The sequence below is a fragment of the Helianthus annuus genome, chromosome 10 (genome assembly GCF_002127325.2).
Source record: "Helianthus annuus cultivar XRQ/B chromosome 10, HanXRQr2.0-SUNRISE, whole genome shotgun sequence".
Taxonomy (NCBI): Eukaryota; Viridiplantae; Streptophyta; class Magnoliopsida; order Asterales; family Asteraceae; genus Helianthus; species Helianthus annuus.
Window position 1 is genome coordinate 120,367,542 of NC_035442.2, and position 17,845 is coordinate 120,385,386.

Sequence of the window (17,845 nt, forward strand, 5' to 3'; positions counted from 1 at the left end):
TGGTGCCGGTCCTAGACCGCATTCACGAATCATCCTCTCCAAGCAATTATGCTTACCTTACACATAACATACTATTAGTTTTCTCCAAATACATACTTAAGTACATACTTACCTTTGCTTCTACCCTTAGATCTTGATCGAGTCTTGGATTGTACGGGTTCCTTGTCACAAGAGCACACAGGTTTGAGTTCAAGTATTTACCTCCTCATACTTGATTTCCCTCAAACCAGGGCTCTGATACCAACTTTTAACACCCTAACAGATAATAACTTAAATATCGACGCAGCGGAAATTCAAGCCTTAAAATTTCTTTATAATTTAAACACAATACATACATGAAGACCCAATTTCAAAAGATTAAACATTTGATAAAAGGAAATTTTACATTTACTTCCACATGTTAAAACATTACATAATTAAAACTACGTGGCTATTCTTCCGTACAATCCTTGCTCTTGACTCGATCTTCAATCCTTCTATTCATTGTGACGATGCTAAGTCCGCGCAACCTGCATTCACCACATACACCTGCATTGATTAGATTTGGTGACGCCATTCCTAAACTAAACATATGTAATCAATGACCAGTCTGCATTCCTTCTTCCCATACTAATCCTAACGAATAAGCTTTCTGTGTACATTCGTGCATTCCAATTCCTTAACCTTGATAAGGACATTAATAGAGTACCGGCATTCTCATTTCATACTCAAGACACCGAATTAGTAACATAATACTCAACTTATTTAAGCTATACAAACACATACACAAGATTCCATTCATTCATGCACAATAAATCCTACTTCATGTATAAGTGCCTACCCGCGTATAACATCTCATACCCACATACATACATGCAAACATACTTACGTACATATATACCTACATAAATACATAAATACATTCATACATACATACTAACTCTTACATACCACTTACATAATTCCCTATGAATTACTGACGTATCCTAATTACAAACCTCCATGTAATAAGACATGTACGAACAATCATATATACATACTCACTCCTACTCATGATTATTATAAGTTTAAGCCTATTGGAATGAAGTTAAATCTATACATACATACCCATTTACTTAATTCATTACCCCGCATACTCGCTCACACATCATAAACGCTTTTTAAATGTCTTTCAGGTATGTTTCGGATCTTAAGAATGAGTTCCGTACTCACCCGTAACTTACCAAGCCATTTGGTAGGGTTGAGGAACATTATAAAAACTTAACGAGGCTTGGAATGGGTTCACGGGGTCCGAATTTGAAGAAAAACGAAGAATTGCATAAACCTTTTATTTTGTATCTGACCTCCACTGTAAGCTACGGTAGCTAGCTATCGTAGCTTACGGTGGCCATGAATTCCTTACAGTGACAACTTACTGCCTTACGCTGGAAAATGGCTTCAGCACCTACTGTAACTTATGCTGGCTACCGTAAGTTATGCTAGCGCCCAAATCAGCATATATGTTCGACCCGTTTGATTTCGCCATGCACTTTTCGTTACCTTGTGAACTATTAACAACTTATTACGACTTTCCTTTCCATTTACATACCTTATCATTCATTCCTACAAGACTCCTAACTTCATAAATAGACTTTAATTATATACTAAGAAGTGAGGTTCGGAACTCACTTACCTTGTGCATCCGTGTTCGTAACCGCTTCCTTGCCTCATCTTGACCCATTTGCCTTCCATGCTCATGCGATACCTATCCTTTCATGCCATCATTCCCATGACATTGTTAGTATATATGTTCATTCCATATCAACATCCATTTTAAATTCATAGTTACATTGACTTTTCTTAATCGATTATTCATCAACATGCACAAGACACGAATCGGCAATCACATTGTTCCACATCTATGAAATCTAATTCCTCATTATACATAACACATAATTAGTCTAACATATATCATATGATTCCTCATAATCTTTCATTCATATTCGTAAATCTAACCATGCTATTAACTTATTCGTTGACTTTTCAGAAAGTCAACGATCAAGCATACAAACTCCCAACTTAGTAACTTATGTCCATATTGATATAGTAGGCCATAATATCGATACCATATATATTTCATAATCATGTTTTAGAACGTATTCAATCACTCGATCAATTAATTACACCATACACATGTATAAACAATTCATTACAACTAACGCTTTCATCATCCTACAATTTCAACCACATTCAAAGTTAGTACTTTAACATAATCTCAATGTCATTCTTTACTAATAAACCCACAAGCTACACATTTAGTGTACATCCATTTCTAGATTACCATTGACAACTAGTCTGACACATGAGGTGCACCACATCATTCAAGTATAGAGTACAAACTCCTAAAACATACTTTTTACCAAAATCATCTCGTTAACTAATACCCACACGTATTCCATGAAAACATATATCTCATGCTAATTTCACTATCAAACACCTCATTATAACATTCTATACCTAACTACCAAATTCTTGCATACAAATTTCACCTTCTAACTTCACCTAGTCATTTCATCAAACACTTGGCGCGCATACAAATTTTTAAGCTTAATGTACAAGTATTTTCATACTTTTTCTTCCTAGCTCTTCCTTTCAATCATCAACAATACAACATATCCAACTAATTACATACCATGTTCGACCTAACTAGCAAGGATTAATCACATATAACATAATATATCAAGAATTTAAACAAAGATTGGACATGGGTGACATACCCATGTCGCCACTTTTACTAACCCAAGTGGGTTTCATCTTCAAACATCAATTAACATCAAATCTTGTATAATTCGCCTTCCACATGATAATTCTAACATATATTCATGCTTAATTTCACTAAATTTCGTGGATTGATCATAAGCCACTTCATACAAAAATCATCAACTTCAAAATTACAACATACCATATGTTTGTTAGGATTAGATAGTGATAAATCTTCATCCATGCAATGCTTTCCATTCGATTTTGGCTTTGATTGAGCTGAATTTGTGTTGTTGTTCTTGAGAGCTAGGGTTTACACCCCTCTGCTCTTTCTCCTGGTCAATTCCACCACGCACACACACTAAGTGTGTGAGGTTGACGTGACACCCCAGGAAAACCAGTAAACTACACAACTTAACTAGCTTCCTCAGTAACCGCATGCTAAATTTCGGGACGAAATTTCTTTCAAGTTGGGGATAATGTGACAACTCGAGTTTCCAAGATTCTACTTCCGCATTAATTGCACGTTAACTATTTATGTGATTGTTGCATTTATATGTTTGGTGATATAACATGTAATCTGTTTAAAAGTTAAAAACCTTAAACTGTTACACCCCGAACCAACCCGATGAAACAACACCCCCAAAATCCACACGCGGAGTATCACCGCTTGGAGGCGTGACTGACCAGGATCAAGCCACCAATCATATTAAACATAACAAGTAATAAGTAAAATTCAACCATACAATATGAAAGGTGTTTCAAATCAAAAACGTAGTTAAGTGTTTAGCGGAAGCGTAATTGTAAAACCCAATGTAAGTATTAAGTAAGAAATAAAGTAATGTGTTTTTAGCATGGCACACACTGCCATGTCCCACAACGACCGCGCCTCCCTGTGCAAGCCCCATGAGTACCTAACGACCTGCAAGGCATGTAACAACGAGTCAACAACAAAGTTGAGCGAGTTCATAGTTGGTTGTTTAGTTATAGTATTCGTTTCATGAATCGTATGCTCGTTTTGTAAACCATGTATCGTATTAATTCGTATCGCGGTCTCCCAGACATGTGTGCGAAGATTAGTGGGGGCTTCCCATGTGTTACTAGACCGTGTGTATCGACTGCTACGAAAATGTAAGAGGTGCCCTAAGTCAATGTCTATCAGCATCGACCCTTTGCCCATAGTCCATTAGTAGATGCCCGTTCGAACGACACGGTGTGAGGTTTGTTAAACCTAATAGCGTTATTAACTAATGACCCGCTCGCCATAGGCCCCGACGATTAAGTCGATATAATAAGGGACTTCATGATAGAGGTTTGGTCCAGTGTGTATACTTGGCATCCTACCCACGGAGGATGGTTGTATTTACCGTTTAGTTCATTTACCCATTCCCAACCCTTGGGAATCCCATGCCTTGGAAGAGTGTGAACTCACCTTGATTTGCTCGGTATGTTATATTATATGCTCGTAAGTAATCAATCACGTCCTATAGTTATGCATGGATTCACAATCAGTTTACATTTGTTGGGATTGAACCCTATCAGAGGAACAAATAATTAAAGCCAAAACTGGATCAGAGCAGTGGATCCAGAATAAGCAGATGATTACATACAAATCTCTCCCCTTGAAAGTGATTTCAACATCTGCTGACCTCCTATCTGCTGATCTTGCAAAATGCTGACCTACAACTGCTGCTCAAGTAAAGACCTGATGAAAGACTAAAGCCCTGCTGATTCAATCTACTGCTTTGATTCAAGCACTGCTGATCCGGACAAGTACTGCTGGGTTCACAGCAGTGGAAGGTTGCAGCAGCTGATCAATAGTCTGTTTTGTAATGTAATGTAATAGCAGTAGTTAACATAGCAGTGTTTGTTTAGATCAGAGGTTAGAGTTTGTTAGGAGGTTAGATGTCACTTTCATGGTGACATCAGCTAAGATGCTCAGTAGTTTGCAAGTGCCTATAAATAGATCAGTACTTTGTACTGTTCTATTAGCTCTTTTGCATCATCGTCTTCTTTGCACGAACAAACAACTGAGCTCTGGCTGAGGGGGAGTTTGCATTCATTCATCAATCATTGTAATCGTTAATGAAATAAATTCAATCTTCCGATTCATTGTGAAAAGATGTTTGATCAAAGTATTACTCTCGTTTGATTGTATGCAAAGTTTGTTTTCATCATAATTCCGCTTCACACTCATCCATTTTCATTTTAATTACAAACACAAAATACAATCAGAATCAAACTCAGATCCAATAATTGGTATCAGAGCCTGGACAGTCAAATTTGATTTAACACTCATTTTGATGTAAATAGTTCAGCTCATAATAGTTGATACTGATCGTTTGTTCGTTTGTTGAAAAACAGAGCAAGGATTAATCACCATTAAAGTTGATTTCTCAGTGTCTGTAAAACAACAAGAATGACGTCACAATCTCAGGATGATAAAAACAACATCGGCTCGCTTTTTAAACCACCTATGCTAAAAAGAAATGAGTACAACATCTGGCAGAGGAGGATGGGTCACATCCTCGCTCAACAAAGCACAGGTTGTTGGAGGTCTGTCGTCTTTGGTCCCCATGTTCCCACAGTGCCAAGCACTGAAGATGCTAAAAAGTTCGTTCCAAAACCAGTTGAAAATTATACCGAAACCGACTATCAAAAGATCGAACTAGATGCTAAAGCGTTTAGCATCATAGCATCAGCGCTGCCCAATGAAATATATGCTGGACTGTTACACTGTAACAGTGCCAAAGAGTTATGGGACGTGCTTAAGGAACAGTTTGGGGGAACCGAAGAAGTCATAGAAAACAATAGGGAAATCCTGAACCAACAGTATGAAACATTTTGTCATGTTAGAGGTGAATCACTGACGCAATAATTTGAGCGTTTCAGTTGTCTCATCAGTGAACTGAGGCTTGTTAATACCACTTTTTCAAACTCAACTCAAAATAGCAGGTTCCTCAGGTCACTGCCAGAAAATGGGACACCATAGCTTTTGTTACCCGAAATTCACCTGAGTTCAAGGATCTGAACTTGACCCAACTCCACGGTCGACTCCTGACCTACGAAAGGGAGTTGAACCAGAAAAGGAAGTTACAAGAGTCAGGAAAAGCCATTGATGATTATACATTCGGTAACACTGCTCTTCTGGGTCAAGAAGAATCTAGGAGTAGTGCTAAGGATCAGGGTTATGATCACTTCATTGACATAACTGCTGGTGCAAATTTTAACAACCCTGATCCTCACACTGCAAGTTTTGCATTCACTGCAAACGAAAACCAGATGTCAGACAATCTAAGCTTTGAACTCAATGATCTACAGCATTTTGATCCCACTGACTTAGAGGAAATGGACATTCTGCACCAACTGGCCTTGCTAAGTGTTAGAACTAGCAAATTTTACAAAAGAACAGGGCGAAAATTCCCAGGTTTGCATGGGAATCTAAGGGTTGGGTTGGATAAATCGAAAATCAAGTGCTACAAGTGTAATAGGTTGGGACACTTCGCTAGGGAGTGTAGGAGTCAAACTACTGGTCCCATAATCACTCATCCTAGCTCAAATCCTAGACCTCAAAATCAAGGCACTTTGCACTATACCCAATATGCCCCAGCAGCTCAAGTGAACACTGCTCACTATGCTGCTGCCCCTGTGCCAGTGCACTATGTCCAAACTACTATTCCACAGATCCAATATGTTCAAACCCCTATCCCTCAGGCACAAGTGCAGCCTGCACCTCAAACCACTACTCCAGATCAACAAAGTTTTTTCACTCAAGGGTTTGTTGACTGGAGCAGTATGCCTGAAGACCTTAGTGATGAAAATTTTGCACTCTATGCTTCCAATGATTCTTATCATAATGAATTTTGTTTGATGGCATTAGAGTCAATACAGGAGGGGGTTGAAACTGAAGAGGAAGTTCAGGTACCCTGATTGAAACAGTGGATGAGGTGACTGAAGCAGTGGTTACTGCTGTGGCTGGTGAACTATTGTTGGGAGAAAGTTCAGGTACCCTGATTGAACCACTGACAGACCCATGGTCCGAAGAGAACAAGGAAGAAAAGAAAGAAGAAAAAGCAGGTGAGAAAGAAGAAAGAGCTGAAGATGAAGAAAATCCTCAATGTGATTGTGCAATGATGGCTACTGCCAAGGTATCACCTCAAGTTCTTGAAAAACTGTGTTCTGACAATTGCATTATGTAACACCCATTTTATAATACTAGATTTAATAACGTAGAACCTTGCCTTTCATGCCTAAGTTCTAGAGTTTACAAAAGCTTTCAAGTTAAAACCATAACTAGACACAACATTCATGTAATGAACTTACGAAATTATAATCAAGATGATAACTACAATTGTTTACATAGTTTCTAAAAACAAAGGATCAAGTGCGGAAGCGTTTATTAGAGTGTTCGGTTCGGATACATATGCTTGATCATCATCCTTCTACAAGAAAACCTGAAAACTGAGCGTTTTAGAACAATGTTAGTGTTATGGTCCTTGAATAATAATATAATCAAAACGGTGTGTTAAAACCAATTAAAGAAATCAAGAATAATGAAATTCATTATTTGAAACTGGGTGCTACCGTAACTTACGGTAGCCACCGTAAGTTACGGTGGCCCCTGGAAGTTCATGGCCTGCCGTAAAGCAGGAGGTTCCCACCGTAGCCTTTTGATTGCTACCGTAAGTTACGGTATCACCGTAACTTACGGTAGTCTCTGTACTTGTTTTCTTGTTTTGGTTATTGACCTTCTATTCCCGGTTTGCAGTAAATTTAATCTCGAACATGATCATCACCTAACCAAATTTAGAATACTCATATTCTGATTATTACCCGCTATCATATTTCGCTTTCCCCATGAGGGGTCGCTTATGCAAGAATCTACATGTTTAAGTAATGATATCTAGCTTCATGTTACTACAAGACTTATTTTGACCCGTTTGGGTGCTGAATTAAGCACCTTGCTGGGATTCAATTTCCATGTTTTTCACTTGTTTAAGACTATAATCAAATTCATGACATTATTGTCATGTTTTTGAATAACGACATAAAACCAACAATAAGCACAATGTAATGAAACGATAAATTTCATACCTTTAGAGCACGCCTTTTCCCCGTGTATTCTCGCCGGCTTGTCCGCTTGATGATCCGGACTCTTTGCCTAAAAATTCAGTTTTTAACTTGTTTAGAATTCTTTTCATGACCGTATTCACATCATTTGTGAGATATGATCAAAATCTGAGTTTTCATCCTATTCTAACATTTAAAACCTCACTTAGGCATTTCAACGAACACCTAACGGGTCAGATTTTTCTACAATCATTACTAAGTTCATGACTTGCCATTTAACATCTAATTTCACTTTAATTAAGCAAATTGTACATACTTAAACATTCAAATTACTGAATTCCTCATACAATTCAGCTTTTCACTAGATTAGGAATTCATAATCCTAGTGTTTGTCTAATCTTTACAATATCATAAATCACCTACAATGGTGATTGTAATTTCTTCAAGTATCATGCAATGATTTTCACAATTAATCATCTAGGGTTTAACCCTAAGCAACATATTATTTCAAGATTCATTAATGCATAACATATCTAGGTTCAATTTCAATTATTCACCATTGACCTAGATTTCATAGTCAATCAAAATATCAAAACTATACATACCTTTTGATCCCTATGACGAGGTGATCACTAATTCGTGTTTAGAACTTGATTTGGAGCAGATTTATAGCTTCAATTTTGAGTTTTATGAAGGTTTTAGGGTTTGGAACAAAAGCTTGCTCGTCCCCTCCTTCCCTTGATCGACCAGACACACCAAATGGTGTGTTTGGTAATTTTTGTTACTATTTCAGCATTTAATTTTCATGTTTTGGCAAGTTTAGTCCCTCACTTATCACTTAGTTTTTAATTACTATTGTTTTAACTAAGTGTAAGTTATTTCAAGACTTGTGGTTTTAACTAGGTTAAAATTTCTACATGGTTATTTCTTGTTTATGAAATCCTTAAATTTCTAATATAAAGATTTATATTTTCGGGGTGTTACAAGTCCACCCCCCTTAAAAGGGTTTCGTCCCCGAAACCGAATTACGTACCAAATAAAGTAGGGTATAGCCGTTGCATTTCTTCTTCAGATTCCCATGTAGTGTCTGACCCTTTTCTGTGCTCCCATTTGACCTTGACTTGATTTATCACCTTGTTCCTCAAACTTTTCTCTTTACGATCTAAAATCGCAATCGGTTTTACTGCATAGTTGAGGCTGTTATCCACCTCGATATCATCGTAGTGGATATGAGCGGTTTCGTCGGCCAAACATTTTCGGAGATGCGACACGTGGAATGTGTTATGAATCCCACTCAACTCTTCGGGTAATTCAAGACAATATGCTACTTTACCAACCCGTTCAGTGATTTTAAACGGCCCAATAAATCTTGGGCTTAGTTTTCCCCTTTTTCTGAATCTAATAATACCCTTCCACGGGGAAACTTTTAGCATAACCATGTCGCCAACCTGAAATTCAATTGGCCTATTCCTTTTATCCGCATATGCCTTTTATCGGTCTTGAGCCGCTTTCAAGTGTGCCCGAACTATGTCGATTTTCTCATTCGTAGTTCGGATTATATCGGTAGGAGCTAGCCCTCGTGGACCCACTTCTCCCCAACATACCGGGGTTCGACATTTTCTATATAACAGTTCATACGGGGCCATCTTAATACTCGCGTGATAGCTATTGTTATATGCAAATTCGACCAGGGGTAGATGGACATCCCAACTACCTCCGAAGTCAATAATGCAAGCCCGTAGCATGTCTCCCAACGTTTGTATTGTTCTTTCACTCTGCCCATCCGTTTGTAGATGGTAAGCAGTGCTAAGGAACAATTTAGTTCCCATTTGTTCTTGGAATTCACGCCAAAATTTCGAAGTAAACCGAGTATCTCTGTCTGACACAATGGATATCGGTACCCCATGTCGTGCTATGATTTCATTGGTGTACACTTCCGACATCTTCTCAGATGTATAGGTCTCACGAATTGGTAAGAAGTGAGCGCTTTTCGTCAATCTATCTACAATTACCCATATAGCATCAAACCCGCGGTTAGTTTTGGGTAATTTGGTCAACAAATCCATGGTGATTTGTTCCCATTTCCAAACGGGGATTTCCAATGGTTGGAGTTTACCGTATGACTTTTGGTGTTCCGCCTTGACTTGTAGACATGTCAAACACTTTTCCATGTATCTAGCGGTGTCTCGTTTCATTCCGGGCCACCAATAGTTTTGTTTCAAGTCATTATACATCTTGGTTGCTCCCGGATGAATGGAATAACGGGATTTGTGTGCTTCATCAAGTAGAAGCTTTTTAACCCCACACGTGTTAGGGACCCAGATTCTATTGAAACGAGTCTTCAGGCCGTGACTGCCCATCTCTAGATCTTTAACTTGGCCGATAATTCTTTCCTTTTTCCAATTTTCCGCCTTCACAGCTTCATTCTGTGCTTCTCGAACTCGTTCTAGTAAGCTCGAAGTCACTATGAGTTGCATTGATCGTACCCGTATCGGGGTATAATCTGCTTTGCGACTCAGCGCATCAGCCACTACATTGGCCTTCCCAGGGTGGTAATGTATTTCACAATCGAAATCTTTGACCGTCTCCAACCACCGCCTTTGTCTCATGTTTAATTCCTTCTGATCGAAGAAATATTTCAAGCTTTTATGGTCGGTAAAGATTGTAAATTTTACCCTGTACAAGTAATGCCTCCATATCTTTAAGGCAAACACCACCGCCGCCAATTCCAAGTCGTGAACTGGGTATTTCTTTTCATGAACCTTCAATTGCCTCGAGGCATAGGCGATGACCTTACCTCGTTGCATCAAAACACACCTGAGCCCCAAATGGGAAGCATCCGAGTAAACTACCATGTCGTCAGTCCCTTCCGGTAATGTTAACACCGGAGCGTGGGTCAACCTTTCTTTGAGCGTTTGGAAGGCTTCTTCTTGCTTAACGCCCCATACAAACTTTTCCTCCTTGCGAGTCAATTTGGTCAATGGCAAGGCAATTTTGGAGAAATCCTGTATGAATCTCCGATAATATCCCACAAGCCCTAAAAAGCTTTGGATTTCCGAGGGGTTTCTTGGAGGGTTCCATTTTGACACCGCTTCTACCTTGGACGGATCCACTAGTACTCCATCAGTACTAATGATATGTCCAAGAAATTGCACCTCTCTTAGCCAGAAATCGCACTTAGAGAATTTTGCATATAACTTTTCTCGTCTGAGTGTCTCCAATATTTCTTGCAGATGACACACGTGCTCAGCTTCATTCTTCGAGTATACTAATATGTCATCGATGCATACAATTACTGATTTATATAGCATGGGTTTGCAAACCCGGTTCATGAGGTCCATGAAAGCCGCGGGTGCATTTGTCAATCCGAAGGGCATTACAAGGAACTCATAATGCCCGTACCGTGTACGAAAGGCCGTCTTCGGTACGTCTTCCTTCTTGACTTTCAATTGGTGATAACCAGATCGGAGATCAATTTTGGAGAACCAACTTGCTCCTTGTAGTTGGTCAAACAAATCATCAATTCTTGGGAGTGGGTATCGATTCTTCACTGTGAGTTTGTTTAACTCTCGGTAATCGATACTGCCATTCTTCTTTTTCACGAATAAGACTGGTGCGCCCCACGGAGACACACTCGGTCGGATAAACCCCTTGTCAAGAAATTCCTGAATTTGAGACATCAATTCTTGTAACTCCGACGGCGCAAGTCGGTATGGCGCCCTGGCCACGGGTTTCGCGCCCGGAATCAACTCGATTCCGAACTCTACCTCCCGTTCTGGTGGTATCCCCGGTAGTTCTTCTGGGAACACATCTTCATAATCCCGCACCACCGGTACATCCCCAATTTTGAGGGGTTCTTTTTCCGTTTCTCTTGCGTATACCATATAAGCCTTGCATCCATGTTTCATGAGTTTATAGGCTTCTAGCATTGTGCATATCACCGGGTTACCTCCTTTTTCACCATATATCGTAACTTGTTTTCCGCTAGGAGACGTTAGTTTTATTTCCTTTCGGAAACAAACCACTTTCGCGTGGTAACGGGATAGCCAATCCATTCCCACTATCACTTGGAATTCTCCCATCGACATCGGAATCAAGTCTATTGCGTATTCCTCGTCATCAATGTTCATTGTACAGTTTTCACATACATCGCAAACAATAAAGCTTTTGTTATTACCTATCTCTACTTCTAAAGGCATAGGTAATTTTGTTAGAAAAAATGAAGGGTGCCGAATAAACCCATACGAAACAAAGGATTTATTTGCACCAGTATCAAATAACACACGTGCGGGAATTGAGTTTACAGTGAATATACCTGAGACCACGTCAGGTTCGACCTTTGCTTCAGCAGCGGTCAATTGGAAAGATCTTGCTTTTGCTTTCGAGGCTTCACCTTTCGAGTCTTGCCCTTCTTTCTTTCCAACCAGTTCCGGGCATTCCAATCTTTTGTGACCCATTCGATAACAGTTGTAACAAACAGTCACTTTCTCCGGGCATGATATAGCCATGTGTCCCGTTTTTCGACATATGGGACAAGGCTTATCTTTGAAGCGACATTCACCCTTATGATTCTTGCCACAAATTTTGCAACTTGGTGTACTACCTTTCGCGTCTGATTTCTTCGCTGTTTCATTCGTTCTTGCTTTCTTGGTAGGGCTTGGATTCACATCTTGTGCCCTTCGTTCACCCCGTTCTATACTCTTTTTCAGTTCGATCTCCCTTTCCCGAGCAGCATTGACAATCTCGGTAAGGGTCTCGTACTTTGAAGGGGTTATGAACTCTCTATACTCTGCGCTTAGCATGTTATGGTAGTAATAGACCTTTTGCTCTTCATTCGTTATCAAATCATCACAGAACTTCATCTTGTCCATAAACATCCCCGTGATCTTGTCTATGGATTCACCTTTATGTCTGAGTTGCATGAACTCTTCCTTGATCTTGTTTATGACCGCTTTGGGACTATGGTGTTTAAGAAACGGCGTCTTAAACTCCTCCCATGTCATGGTCTTAGCCGCTTCACTTCCAATCTCCTTCTTTTTGTTATCCCACCAGTCTTTTGCTTGACCTCTTAATTGACCCGTACCATAAGCTACGTAGTCATTTTCATCGCAATGAGTTCTCTCGAATACTCCTTCGATATCGCCTATCCATCGTTGGCACACAATTGGATCAACCTCCACATTATATATGGGTGGTTTACAAGCCATGAATTCCTTGTATGAACAAGGCTTTCGTCCTCCAGATTTTTCCTTTGCTAGATTCGAATTATCCTCTAGCTTCTTGATTCTCTCTTCTACTACTGATAAAACCGTGTTTTGAATTTTATCAATGAAGTTCGACAAACTGTTTTCGATTGCCTTTCCAACCTCTTCGGCAATCACTATCCTCATTTGTTCGGTGACTCTTGGCACCGCATCATCATCACCTCCGTCCGCCATCTTTAATACTGAAATGTTTACATATATTGTTAAACATTCCATTTGTAACACGTGTTTTACTTGTTTTGATTTAATCAAGCTCATGACTTTACTCAATCATTCTTGTTTCATGCCTTTCTTGTGTTTGAGTGTGTTTACACACTCTTGATTCTATCGTTCTTGTTTCATGCTTTTCTTGTGTTTGAGTGTGTTTACACACTCTTGATTCTATCGTTCTTGTTTCATGCTTTTCTTGTGTTTGAGTGTTTTTACACACTCTTTTCCATGCATATTTTTTCGTGATTTATTTCTATTTTATCAAAATTTACTTACACAATTGATTCTTACCGGATACTTGATCAAGCTTGAACCGAACACTTATTGACAACCTTGAGCTCTGATTACCAACTTGTAACACCCATTTTATAATACTAGAGTTAATAACGTAGAACCTTGCCTTTCATGCCTAAGTTCTAGAGTTTACAAAAGCTTTCAAGTTAAAACCATAACTAGACACAACATTCATGTAATGAACTTACGAAATTATAATCAAGATGATAACTACAATTGTTTACATAGTTTTTAAAAACAAAGGATCAAGTGCGGAAGCGTTTGTTAGAGTGTTCGGTTCGGATACATATGCTTGATCATCATCCTTCTACAAGAAAACCTGAAAACTGAGCGTTTTAGACCAATGTTAGTATTATGGTCCTTGAATAATAATATAATCAAAACGGTGTGTTAAAACCAATTAAAGAAATCAAGAATAATGAAATTCATTATTTGAAACTGGGTGCTACCGTAACTTACGGTAGCCACCGTAAGTTACGGTGGCCCCTAGAAGTTCATGGCCTGCCGTAAAGCAGGAGGTTCCCACCGTAGCCTTTTGATTGCTACCGTAAGTTACGGTATCACCGTAACTTACGGTAGTCTCTGTACTTGTTTTCTTGTTTTGGTTATTGACCTTCTATTCCCGGTTTGCAGTAAATTTAATCTCGAACATGATCATCACCTAACCAAATTTAGGATACTCATATTCTGATTATTACCCGCTATCATATTTCGCTTTCCCCATGAGGGGTCGCTTATGCAAGAATCTACATGTTTAAGTAATGATATCTAGCTTCATGTTACTACAAGACTTATTTTGACCCGTTTGGGTGCTGAATTAAGCACCTTGCTGGGATTCAATTTCCATGTTTTTCACTTGTTTAAGACTATAATCAAATTCATGACATATTGATAGCTCTTGATTGTCATGTTTTTGAATAACGACATAAAACCAACAATAAGCACAATGTAATGAAACGATAAATTTCATACCTTTAGAGCACGCCTTTTCCCCGTGTATTCTCGCCGGCTTGTCCGCTTGATGATCCGGACTCTTTGCCTAAAAATTCAGTTTTTAACTTGTTTAGAATTCTTTTCATGACCGTATTCACATCATTTGTGAGATATGATCAAAATCTGTGTTTTCATCCTATTCTAACATTTAAAACCTCACTTAGGCATTTCAACGAACACCTAACGGGTCAGATTTTTCTACAATCATTACTAAGTTCATGACTTGCCATTTAACATCTAATTTCACTTTAATTAAGCAAATTGTACATACTTAAACATTCAAATTACTGAATTTCCTCATACAATTCAGCTTTTCACTAGATTAGGAATTCATAATCCTAGTGTTTGTCTAGTCTTTACAATATCATAAATCACCTACAATGGTGATTGTAATTTCTTCAAGTATCATGCAATGATTTTCACAATTAATCATCTAGGGTTTAACCCTAAGCAACATATTATTTCAAGATTCATTCATGCATAACATATCTAGGTTCAATTTCAATTCTTCACCATTGACCTAGAATTCATAGTGAATCAAAATATCAAAATTATACATACCTTTTGATCCCTATGACGAGGGGATCACTAATTCGTGTTTAGAACTTGATTTGGAGCAGATTTATAGCTTCAATTTTGAGTTTTATGAAGGTTTTAGGGTTTGGAATGTGAACCCGAAACCTAGAACCTTCGTTGTGTCTTGATGCGATATGCTTGTACGTTATGTGATTAGTTGAATGATTAAACTAAATGATAACGTGAACCTTTTTACATGATATGTGCTTGTTATGTGTGCATTGTTTATATTTATATGTATTATAAGTGAACCGAGAACCCAACCCGAGAACAAAGAACCCGACCGAGAATAAGGAACCCGACTCGAGACCATGAGGTCTCGAGTGAACTTGGGCCGAGAACCTTTGGCCGGTTGGGCCATTTGGGCCGTAACCCCCACTCGAAACCCATGAAGGGTGCATCACTTGAACTAGCCTATATAAACCAACCTTAGTTAACTTTGCCATTTTGTTGAACAAAAACACACACACACTTCTACCTTCTCTCTCACTAGAACTCTAGCACACAAACACTTCATCATTCTCGGATTTGGACTTGGATCGGCTCACACACACACCCGGTTGGAAGCTTTTCACACACCCTCGAAACCCATAACCGGTTAGTGTTCTTGATGTTTTGTTGAATGTTAGTGTGTTCATGTTATGTTGATGTTTTGTTGATTGTTTATACATGAGAAATGTTTTGCTACTTGTTAACAAATGATGATATTGTATGTACAATGTTAATAATCGGATAACATATCTTCATTTCGGATATATGGCATGTAGAGTTGTGATATCTTGTGTTAAATAGAGTTTAAACTACTAGATTTGATGATTCATGAAATCGGTTTACATATGTCATGAAATCGGTTTATAATAGAGACAAGCTTGTGTTGTTATGCTCAAAAGTTTAATGGTTGTTCATAGTTTGGTTGAATAAGTGTTAAAAATGTTATAATCTTGATGAATATGTGTTTGAATATGTGAAGAACACTTTGAATACTAGTTAAGATATGAAAACCCTTGTGATTTTGATCCACTTTGACCACTAACCTGATTAGGAAAACATGTTAGTGAAATTCTATTGGTAGTTTCCTGATTTGGGCCTGATTATAATGTACCATTAATCTGACTATATCTGCATCAGCACCTGAACGTGAAAATGACAGCATACCGACTCGCAATCGCCCAGTTGCGACTCGCAACCACAGCGTGATCACGCGGTTGCGACTCGCAACCATAACAGGACAAGCCGAGACCACAGGTTACGAGTCCCGTTGCGACTCGAGACCTTAGCATGATGAACCGAGACCATGGTTGCGACACCGGTTGCGACTCGCAACCACCTGAGACCAGCACAAACAGCATGACTCGAGACCATGCTTGCGAGTCCGGTTGCGACTCGAGACCACACTTTTGGGCCTTAGTTAATGGGCCAGACTGATGGGCTTCTGTGTTAACTGTTAATACGTATATTGGGCTTAGATAGAACTTGTGGGTCAAATGTGATACTGTGCACTGTGGATAAACTGCCATGACTTAAACTGTATGCCGTAACTGCTACTTGTACGTACACTGCTTGGTTTGAATCTGATTATACGTGATATCCGTGTTAGGATGTTATTGACTACTTGCGACTTGATTGACTTTCTGTGATTAACTGCCGAGCAAACCAAGGTGAGTTCACACCCTCTACAAAGCATGGGATTCCCTGGGTTGGGAACTGGGTTAAGGAACGTGGATTCCTCGTCCTCCTTGGGTAGGACGTCAGCGGTTCAGGAATGTGATTCCTCGTCCGGATGGACGGATAAACGTACTAGACTAAAACTCTATCACGAAGTCCCTCCTTTTTGTATCGACTAATCGCCGGGCCAATGGCGAGCGGGTCATTAGTTAGATAGCGCTATTTAGGTCTGACAAGCCTCACACCGTGCCGCAGAGGACGGGCGTGAACTAATGGATCTGGGGCACGTCAATGATGATAGACATTGATGTTTTCAGGGCACATAAACATGACTACAGTCAGCAGTCGATATGGAAACGAGTCTAGTGTACGCATGGGGTAGCCCCCACGGCCGAAATGCCTGATAACTACATGGGGTAGCCCCCACGGCCGGAGTGCCGGAGTAACTGGGAACGAACATGTCACGTTTTTAAACTATGGGGTAACCCCCACGGCAGGATGCCAGTTAAAGGAAACTGTTTTCGGAATAACTAAAACAAACGCCCACCCGTGAACTCACTCAACTAGTTGTTGACTCGTTACTACATGCTTTGCAGGACCATAGGTACTCAGTGGGAGCTTGCATGGAGGAGGATCGTTGTGGGACAGGGATTGCTACATGCTATGTTAAACTTGAAACTTTTGAACTTATGTTATAACTTTAAACTTATGCTTCCGCTTGCAACTTAAACTTATTTGTTTTGGAACACCAATCGTATTGGTTAAACTTTTATAATTACTTATATGCTTGTTCAGTATGATTGGTGGCTGGATCCTGGTCAGTCACGCCTCCAAGCGGTAGTACTCCGCAGGTGGGATTTTGGGGGTGTGACAGATTGGTATCAGAGCCATTGGTTATAGTGAACTTGGTTTTAATAAAGGAGAAACGTTTTTGTTAAAACCAGACTATAACCGGTTTAGTGCTCAACGGTCCACAACGACACTTCGCTCCTCATGCAAGGCTCGACGTTCTAGGTAATATGATGTATGTATATTGCCTACTTGTTAGTTGCGTA

The 17,845-nt window shown here is 39.3% G+C and overlaps 3 long non-coding RNA genes across 4 annotated transcripts; all 3 read right to left on the reverse strand.

The window, feature by feature from the left end:
- Window positions 1-364: 364 nt before the first annotated feature.
- Window positions 365-3,056, reverse strand: LOC110881502. Of its 2 annotated transcripts, none has more exons than XR_002559760.1 (3): window positions 2,921-3,056; window positions 1,652-1,723; window positions 365-509 (listed from the first exon to the last, which is right to left on the reverse strand). It is a non-coding gene; the product is annotated as an uncharacterized LOC110881502 (long non-coding RNA). The 2 variants fall into 2 exon arrangements; XR_002559759.1 differs by having other exon boundaries at window positions 1,652-1,728.
- A 4,061-nt stretch (window positions 3,057-7,117) lies between these two features.
- Window positions 7,118-8,500, reverse strand: LOC118482791. The gene is made up of 3 exons (XR_004868821.1): window positions 8,394-8,500; window positions 7,813-7,879; window positions 7,118-7,179 (listed from the first exon to the last, which is right to left on the reverse strand). It is a non-coding gene; the product is annotated as an uncharacterized LOC118482791 (long non-coding RNA).
- A 5,290-nt stretch (window positions 8,501-13,790) lies between these two features.
- LOC118482792 lies at window positions 13,791-14,597 on the reverse strand. Its single transcript, XR_004868822.1, has 2 exons — window positions 14,529-14,597; window positions 13,791-13,882 (listed from the first exon to the last, which is right to left on the reverse strand). It is a non-coding gene; the product is annotated as an uncharacterized LOC118482792 (long non-coding RNA).
- Between the last annotated feature and the right edge of the window lie 3,248 nt (window positions 14,598-17,845).